This window comes from Amphiura filiformis, chromosome 14, assembly GCF_039555335.1.
Source record: "Amphiura filiformis chromosome 14, Afil_fr2py, whole genome shotgun sequence".
Taxonomy (NCBI): Eukaryota; Metazoa; Echinodermata; class Ophiuroidea; order Amphilepidida; family Amphiuridae; genus Amphiura; species Amphiura filiformis.
In genome coordinates, this window is record NC_092641.1 from 42,332,681 (window position 1) to 42,343,361 (window position 10,681).

Consider the following 10,681-nt stretch of genomic DNA (forward strand, 5'->3'; position numbering starts at 1 on the left):
CATATATGCATGCCGCAAATATTTCTGATATTAAATACGAAGTAACATATAATCATCATTTTTCCTGATTAAGTGAAGGTTGAAAGAGAGTAGGCCCTACCCTAGTTCTGAGAGGGGTAGGCCTATGTTAATGCATTCAGTATAATAATGTAATGTTAGATGAATACTTGGTAAATACGATAGATATAATAACTAATTAATGTATCATAACTAAGATATTAGAGAAGATTAGTATTTTGGAACCATTGTGAGCGCACTGCACTACCTAACTAATTGAAATCATAAAAAAATAACAAATTCCTTAACCGGAAAAAACACAAAATGTGTACACTATGTTTTAGGCTTGCTTCTAAAATTTTTTGATTTAACAATGATAAATTTATCCGTTTTCGGGCCCATGCAAACACTGCCTGCATTCCTGAATAATTATGGAAGTTCGTGAACAAGGTGTGATGGAGAGGGATATGAAAGATAGTTAGTTAAATGCGTCCAGATTTGTTTTATCCATCTCCGAGTTAATTCAGAAGTGGGTGTATCCATGTCCGAATCAATTCAGAATTGGTTTTATCCATATCCAAATCAAGTCACTGGTTAAATTAAATCCATATTCGAGTAAATTCAGAATTGGCTGAATCCATATTGAATCAAGCTAGAATTGGTTATATCCATATCTGAGTATATTTACAAAATTGGGTGAATCCATATTGAATCAAATCAGAATTGGTTGCAGTAGCGTAGCCAGGGGGGGGGCAGGGGGCAGAGTGCCCCTGACAAAAAAAAAAAATGAAAGAAAAAGTGCCAAAAAAAAAAAAAAATGAAAGAGAAAATCAGGAGGGCAAAGGAAAAGAAAAGGGCAAGGAGCCCTTTTCTAGCAAAAATTCAGGGCCAAAATAGTGTAAAATACAAAATTTTTCGCGCTACGCGCGCACATTGTAACAATAAAGCCTTTTTTAGCCGGATAATGGGCGAAAATAGTATAAAATACCATTTTTCGCGCTACGCGCGCACATCATCCCAATAAGGCCCTTTTCGGGAAGCTCGAAGACAGACAGTCTCTATGTATTGTATGATGCAACTGCAATTTTTTTCGTCTGTGCCCCAAAATTTTATTTTGCCCCCCCCTGACCAAGAAAGCTGGCTACGCCCCTAATTGGTTGTATCCATATCTGAGTCAACTCAGAATTGGTTAAATCCATATCCGAGTTAGATCAGAGTTTGTTGTGTATATATCTGATTCAAATTAGAATTGGTTGGATCCATATCGGAGTCAAATCAGAACTGGTTTTAAGCTCGGTGTGAATCATATCGTCTTTGCAAATGTTCTCTTTATTATTCATGTGATCTAAGGGGTCACTACCGTTTGTAAAAGGGTGAATTTATATAGACCTTCATGTATATGTAACGTCAACTATTTTTCCAAAGGGAAACACTGTCAAAATGATTGTGATGAACTTTGGTGTAATAATTATGAATGTTAGAAAGTGGAAGGGGTAGAAAGTGATGATTGACGACAAAAAGCTATAGTGACACTAGGTGAAGTTTTCATTTCAATCAACAAGGATGTGAAGAAACGCGTATGTAAAAAAAGTTGATTGGTCATTTTGAATCGGTAAATTACTGTCATTTTACATAATTTAGTGTAAAATGAATTGACTGGAAACTAATAATTAGACACGGGCCACTGATTCGCTACCTCCAATAAATTATTTATTGGAGGTAGCGAATCAGTGGCCCGTGTCTTTTCCGCTCTCCATTTTGCATGTCCCTTCTCATTTGTGAAGGTGTTTTTTTCTTTGTCTTCTTTACAGCGGAGGTTGAGTTTGTGTGTGTAGAAGAAGGACTATGGTTACTGGTTTGTTGCCGGGCAAAATTTCTAGACCTGTCCGAAGAGTTCCGTTAATTGAATACTTTGATTATAGTTGTTCAGTGAATTCGTCAAGAGCGTCCTCCTGTTTCTCTACAGCCGGTTCAGCCGTTATAGGAGGTGAGGGAGAGAATAAATAATAATAATAATAATAATAATAATAATAATAATAATAATAATAATAATAATAATAATAATAATAATAATGATAATGATAATGATAATAATAATAATAATAATAATAATAATAATAATAGCTTTATTTATACACGGTAAAAACATGTTCAATACAGTATTGTTCTTCCACATGTCCGTGTGGATATTAAAAATATTACTAACAAACACAAGTTAATTTAAAATATAATACATTAGTGTACATAGACTAAAAACTAAAATGAATACGATCTTTTACTAAAAGACAAAATATATATAATAAATAAAATAGGCCTAGTAACCCTGCATTCTTCCTCATACAGTCACACTCTCACATGCACTCCTCTCATCCTCTCAACACACACCCGCCATACATCTTTCACAATAAAACGTTATTATATGATTTATGTACAAGTTATATTTAAATTATTAAAACACATGTATCATCAAGACCACTATTGCACAAAAACATACAAAATGATAAATTATTCAAAAATATTAGGAAATAAATTATTAAAACACATCATGATAATTTGCAGACCCACTATTGCACAAATACAGAAATTTCATATTAATATAAAATACTATAAAAGTAGCACCTACGTTCATCTTCATATACAATCACACATATTCCCACCATAAAACAACATACACTCCACTCACCCCTCACTTACATACACGCACACCCCAACTCACCAATTAAGCATATTGTTAAACCCTTTCATCCCCTCAACACGCATCATCCAACCCAAGATCCAAACATCATGTAGGCCTACGATTTATATACAAATTAAATTGAAACTTATTAAAACACATCATCAAGATCACTATTACATAAATAATAGTTAATACAGATATTGAACAATATAAATATACAAAATGATAAATTATTCACAAATATTAAGAAATAAGTTGTTTAAAATGTTTCACATTGCACATGCTTCTAGCATTGCATTGTCATCTAGCGAGTTCCACAGTTGAGCACCTCTATAACTAAAGCTACGCTTCTTATATTCAGTATTTGGCTTATCCATGATAAAAACATCTTTATTTCTGGTGTTATAACAAGTTTCTTTTTTAACAAATCTATTGCACAGATATTTTGGTGCTTGATTGTTTACAATTTTATGCATTGTAACTGCTTCGTTTATGTATAACTTTCCTTCAAGATTTTTCCAGTTTAAAACATTTAAATCTTCTGTACTTGACTCATATGTACTTACACCTGTAATAATTTTTGCTGCTCTGTTTTGTAAGACTTGAAGTTTATTACTAAGGGTTTTGTTACATCTTCCCCAAACAACATTGCAATAGTCAAAGTGAGTGGCAACAATGCTTTTATAAAGTAGACACTGATGGTGTTTGGGGATAAAATTAGCGGCTCTCCTTAGAAAATACAAACCAGTTAAAACTTTCTTTCTCACTTGGTCAATCTGATTGTTCCATGACAGTTTATCATCAACTTCAATTCTAAGGTGTTTACAATGATTAACCCTTTGAAGACGGGTTCCTTTTATGTTTACATTAAGATCATCGTTACATAAATTTGCAAGTTTTTTTGTGGAGTACCAATTAACATAAAATGGGTTTTGTCAACATTAAGACTTAATTTGTTACGTGCAAACCAGTTGTCAACATTATTTAAATCATTATTTAGTATTCTAACAATATCATTAACATCTTTTGAATAATAATAAATTGCTGTATCGTCAGCATACATGCTCACCTTTACATTAACATATTTAGGCAGTTCATTAACATATAAAATAAATAATAGCGGCCCAAGTATCAAGCCTTGTGGAATTCCACAAGAACTTCTTTGGTCATTATAGACTTTGACCCATTTACACCAGTTATATGAGATCTATCACTATAAGGTAACTTCTGAACCAGTTGACAACATGATCATCTATACCAAAATCTGGCAATTTATTAATTAAAATATTGTGATTCACTGTGTCGAAAGCCTTAGATCTAACATTACAAGACCAATGTACTCACCATCATCAATTGATTTTACCCAATCCTCTGTAATGTTTAATAATGCGGAAGATGTTGAAAAACCTGGCCGAAAACCTGACTGGCTATCATGCAATATATCATTTGAGTTTAGAAAAGGGTAAATTTGGTCAAATACAGCACGCTCGATGATTTTTGATAAAATGGGAAGAATTGATATTGGCCTGTAATTACCTGGATCTGTATGGTCTATGATTATCACCACCTTTATAAACTGGGCAAATTCGGGTCTGAATCTGAATCGGGATCTGAGGGTGGGGTGTAATGCGGCATGCCTAAGTTGCGTTTTTTTTCATATTCTTTAGCCAATACAGTGCATCCTCAACTGACTGCACAGATAAATCTTTGGTGTAGCCCCAAAGTATATTATCTACCATATAACGCCTGAGGATTTCATCATCTATCCCGGATTCAGTGTATATAGGCCTAAGGGAAATGCCTGCTCTACCCAAAATTGGAGTTCATATAAATCCCGGATATAAATGTGCTTGAATAGTCGGACTAGGGCTTTTAGCCACATATTCAGGCTGAGGGAATTTGTTAGTCAAATGAAATCTTGTCTTATCATAGCTATCCTTGATTTTATCGGGGAAATGTAGGTAAAACCTGAGCGCTTCACCATAAAGGCGAGTTGGTATGTTTTTGATTCGTTTCTGAAAAGGAACTTCGTCCTGAGTCTCTGTTCGTACTTGTTCTTCTAACCTTTGAAAAAAAATCTTCAATCTTTTCCCCATCATAACCACCAAAATGGTCTGGTGAACCTATGGATGAACTATCCGCGGCCGTTAGTAAATTTTTATGTTGTAGTATTAGGTTACGTATACGTGGATATTCATGTTGAATGAAGTAAGTAATATTCAACTATAGGCCTATAGGTCTAGTCTATTCCCGCTGATTCTATATTAAACCAAATAAATGTATAATATATAATATATAATATAAGGGGAAAATTTGATACAGGTGAAATATAGCAGAATAAATCGGTCGGTGAGATGGGTTAATAAGGGAGGAAAGGAAAAAAATGCTATTTGTAGTACATGTACCGAATCGTGGAAATCATGGAAATGGGGAAACGGCGCAGATCCAGGCGGTCAACCAAACCATTAATCATTTTGGTGAATTTCCCCCAAATACACAAATAGACTAAAATTAAACATACAGAAAAGAGAATAGAACTTATTACAATTCATGTATTACTACAAAAATCGTATAAATGTAAAATATAGTGCATTAACTTATGCAGTGTTCTCTATCTGATGGGAGGGATGATACTATAGTAGGCCTATATCAGGCCGTTGCAACCAGGGCTGTCAACTTTTTGCAATTGCTTGGCGTGAGACAGAGGCGTACTGGGATTTGCCGACTCCCAATGTTCATTTTGTACCATGATTATTTGAGCCACGGCGCTCGAGAATGTGAAAAGCGGGGGGGTAGGAGCAACAAATTATTCATGACGATGCGTGAGATTTTACTCATTTTCCAGCTTTTTGCGTGAGATTTACTACCTAGGCGTGAGATTATACTACCTTGGCGTGAGACCGTGTGAAAGTGACCCAATGCGTGAGACTCACGGCCAATGCGTGAGAGTTGACAGCCCTGGTTGCAACTCGTATACTAGCGCAATACAAAAAGGTGGCGACAGCGTCGGCTTTCCCTGAGTAATATTACTCTGCGCTTAAATGGCGTCCGATGGCGTCGCCAACAGGCACCAAATTGATTCAAGGGCGGCGCCATATTGGAAAAGTAAAGAAAAATGCTGCTGCCACCACGATGGTACTAAAAGCTACGTAAAAAAAATGCGTAGTGCTGTGGAGACTTATGCTAATTAAAGAAAAATGCTGCTGCCATCTACGTCCACATGTTGCAAGCGTGACGATCGCTGACCTCACATCGACGAACGGAGTTGCAAGTCCACCGCACTTCGTGCTCTATTATACGTCCATGAGTATATTTTCCATTACTGGTCGAATACGATAGGATTTCAGTCCTAGGCGCTTTAACACGGCTACCCAATGGGCCCGGGGTTTGAACTTAGTCTCCGGTCGAGGCAGGTAGTTGAATTCGACAGGCGATCATGCAAGGAGACTTATAGACTTGAAACAGCCACTGTCATTGATTGGTTAGGCTTAGTTTAGGGTTTGGATGAGGGTTAGAGTTAGGGTTAGGATTAGGGTTATGAATAGGCTTAGGGTTAGCTTACACAAAATAATTACTTGAAGGTTGTGCACCGCCCCCCAAAAAAAAAAAAAAGTAACTTGTTGAATCAAAAGCTAGAGGGCTGCAGACAGGTTCAAAGACCTATGAGAGCGCTATCAGAAAACCTTCTATTTATTATTAACCGAAATCTTATCGTGTTCCACCAGTAATGATATACAGAGAAGATCATGCTAGGCCCACATAGCGGGCCCTTTCTCTCCTCTTTTGTTTCATTTTGATCGTTTTAATTACTAATCATGTGTTCATAGGATTCTAATGTTAACAAATTATCCGCTTGTCAAAGCTCTTTTTTCTTTCGTTTTTTTTTTTTTTTTAAAGTTAAGAACCACATATTACGCTTTCAAAAAATAAATTTAACAAAAATTCATTGTTTGTTGTTGACACAGTTTTCGAGATAATCGCAATTTTATGAAAGAAATCCTATTCAATGCTGTATTATATGCAAACTTCAATTTGATGTTTCTCCTAAACCGAATGTATTTCACCCTTGAAAATCTGCGATCACGTGGGTGTTGTCATGGAGATTGATATAATTGAAACTGGCATTGACCCTTTTTCAACACTGGAATGTGCTCCATACAAGCCCTGCAATTTTCGAGTTCAGAACAAATATTTGAACAAAATTTTGCACAAAATGTTCATTTTATACGCATGAAGGTGAAAATGGGAATTTTAGAAATTTTAAAAAGTTCAAATTTTTTAAATATTTTTTAAAATGATTTCTTTAGCATTCTGAAAATTGAGATTACCTTGATTGATAATCGATTACTGATAATCGATTATTGATTTTCTATAATCAATTATTGATTGACACCTCCATACAAATAGCCAGTAGGCCTACGTAAGGAAAAGGCATGATTTGAAAATCACCCCAATCATTTTTAATGCTATCTGAATAGCGGGCCCAATCATGATTGATATTGATAATTGATTATTGATAATCGATTATTGATTATCGATTATTGATAATCGATTATTGATTATCAATTATTGATTGACACCTCCATACAAATAGACAGTGCGTAAGGAAAAAGCCTGATTTGAAAATCACCCCCCCCTCCACATCATTTTTAATGCTATTTGAATAGTAGACCTAATCTTGATTGATATTGATTATATTGACTCAATATTGATTATCGATTATCAATCGATCCATCATCGATAACAGATAAACACTGGTTGCCAAAATGCAAACAAGATCATGCTGACCGGCATAGCCATCTTCTTCCATTCCTGTCGCCGCATTACTGGTCGAATACGATAGGATTTCAGTCCTAGGCGCCTTAACACGGCTACCCAATGGGCCCGGGGTTTGAACTTAGTCTCCGGTCGAGACAGGTAGTTGAATTCGACAGGCGATCATGCAAGGAGACTTATAGACTTGAAACAGCCACTGTCATTGATTGGTTAGGCTTAGTTTAGGGTTTGGATGAGGGTTAGAGTTAGGGTTAGGATTAGGGTTATGAATAGGCTTATGGTTAGCTTACACAAAATAATTACTTGAAGGTTGTGCACCGCCCCCCCCCCCCCCCCCCAAAAAGTAACTTGTTGAATCAAAAGCTAGAGGGCTGCAGACAGGTTCAAAGACCTATAGTCCAGTCAAAGTGGGTTTTGACTCACCACTAATTGCAACAGAATTTTTTTCACTGCTATGAATGTCAGAGATGTCCCCTGAAAAGAAAAAAAAAAGTATACTAAAATATACTTGGTGGAAATGTAGTTTTTGGCGGGAAAAGGTCATACAGGGGTCAAATTTCAAAATCGCTCCAATCATTTTAAAAACTATACCAAATTATTCCTCTAGTCATAAGGATTCAGAAAAAATATAGTTTGTCATATCTGTGATGTACGGTTTTTGAGTTATAACCGAAAAGGTCAAAGGTCAAATGTTGGGGTCAACATAGGTCAAAAAACTAAAAATTGTCTGATTTTAACCAAAATGGTCTCGAATTGTTCGGCTTGCAAACATAATTCATTTAAAGAATATTTGCACTGTTTAGGTTGTTTAATTACATGCGTAACATCGAAAACTAGGTCGGGGTCAATAGAGTTCAATGGTCCATGACCTCTTTTACCCTGCTACCTAGGTAACGAAGCATCCAAGATATGACAAACTATTCTTATTTTGGAGTGTTTTTAAAAGACGAACACATTGAGACCATTTTTAAGGAGATCGGAGCATTTTTTCGAAGTTGACCCACGTGGAGCCCAAAATTTGACCTTTGACCTTTTCGCTTATAACTTGAGAATGGTACATCACAGATATGACAAACTATACTTTTTCTGAATCCTTATGACTAGAGGAATGCTTTGGTATACTTTTTAAAAAGATTAAATCAATTTTGAAATTTGACCCCTGTATGACCTTTTCCCGCCAAAAACTACCTTTCCACCAAGTATATTTTAGTATATTTTTGGTATGATGTTCAGGGAACATCTCTAAAATGTATAAAAGTGAAACAAATTCTGTTGCAATTAGTGGTGGGTGACACCACTAATTTGTTTAGATTGACTGGACTACTATGAGAGCGCTATCAGAAAACCTTCTATTTATTATTAACCGAAATCTTATCGTGTTCGACCAGTAATGCATTGCCTACCTTGGTCTTCTGACTGTTTCTGCTGCGTTTCGTGGAACATGGTGAAATAGTTGGCACTATAATAAGTTCGTTTTTAACAGTCGACTTGCTCCGAAATCATCCTGGTCACGGCTATGGCAAGCCAAGGGGGCCAAAAGCGTGGAACAGCTACGCGTAGCTTCTTTCTCGTTACGAGCAGCTGTTTGACCAATCAAAATAGTCAAATTTAATCACGTGGTTGGGTCGTTAGCTGCGCGTAGTATAGTTATAGGTATCCTCTTTCACAATTATTATCTTGTAATTAATTTACGGAATTAGCATAGATAACGAACGGGTAAAGGAGGCCAAATCACAGCACGTGTCAAGAGAACATGTTGCTAATGCCTGGCTATAAAATGACACAAAGCATATTTATTTAGTGTTTCCAAGTTTACACCGTGTTTAATAGCAAGTAACTTTATACTCGGGCTGTATTAGCGGTGCAGGGGATATGAAGGTCAAACAACAACTACTACTGATGTAAAGCGCTGTGTAAAGATATTGCAGGGAAAGCGATATCACATGCAACTGTGTAAATATGGAGAGAGTAAAATGGGTCATAATTTTTCTCGGAACGGGGGGTTCCTAAATTTACAAAAAGTCGGCGTCAATAAATTGCGGCCCTCACTATTTCGGCATCAAAATGTTATGACCCCCGACTCCCACCACCGAAACACCTTCCCCCTAGACAGGCTAAAATTGTATTGAAATCCGTCTTTTTGAATACAATAAACACACTATCTGTAGTCATCTTGTGACTCCCTACATTTTGTCATTATCAATTTATGACCCCCCCTCCCCCTTATTTTTCTTTCCAAAAAAGTATGACCCCTATATTTTTTTTTTCTTCTTAAGAAAAAGATAGCCCCCTAAATATAGAACAATCATCATTCTGTTCAGATATTACTTTAATAGCACCTATACCATTTTTTGCTGATATACTACAGATATTTTCATTTACAAAAATTAACAACGTAATATTTGAGAGAGGATGTTTACATCAGCTCCACGTGTTTAAAACCGCGAATCTGATTGGTTAATAAGCTGCACGTAACGAGAAAGAAGCTGCGCGTAGCTAGTCCCACGTTCTGAGCCACTTAGCTTGCCATACACGGCACCAGTTGTTACCGCTGAACCCGGCCGCTGAAGGAAGATGGGCGAGTAACGGGCATGCAGGTTCTTTTGGAGGAGCACCGATGAAAACACACAAGCAGGATACCAATAATTTTTGAATCAAGGGAAGAGGCCTACGCATCATACACTGGAACATGGAAACATTCAAACATTACAAACTAGCGCACGAGATCAAATTAATGATGCTTAATCGTATTCTTAATATATCAATATACAGAGGAAAGAAGAATTACGCATCGCACACTAGCACAATTAAACATGAATTTACAAATGGAAACATTACATGCATAGGCAGATATACCAGAGTAAAAACTCCGGACATACCTGCCTGTGTGGGGACTCGAACCCCAGACCTCTCGCTTGTCGGGCGAGCGCTCTTACCACTGAGCTACACAGACTGTCCCTGATAAACAGGACTCAAGTCTGGTACTTATGGATATGAGCAGTCATGCGGGGTAAACAGTACAAACAACACATCTATATTTATTTAGGCTGATGAAGATGGCTGAACAATATAAGATCTTGATGGCAAACGAAATGATAAGTCTGGTCTAGATTAGATGGTGGAGAGTAAGGTTGAAGAAAAGTCCTCTCCCGATGGTGGTCACAAATCAAAGACACTGGGATCTCCCCTGATTTTTCAGACCAGGGTGTGTCAGGCCATCTCCTGTTCAAC

The 10,681-nt window shown here is 36.6% G+C and overlaps 1 non-coding gene across 1 annotated transcript; it reads right to left on the bottom strand.

Moving 5' to 3' along the window:
- Nucleotides 1-10,330: 10,330 nt before the first annotated feature.
- Trnav-gac (transfer RNA valine (anticodon GAC)) lies at nt 10,331-10,403 on the bottom strand. Its single transcript has one exon. It is a non-coding gene; the product is annotated as a tRNA-Val (tRNA).
- Between the last annotated feature and the right edge of the window lie 278 nt (nt 10,404-10,681).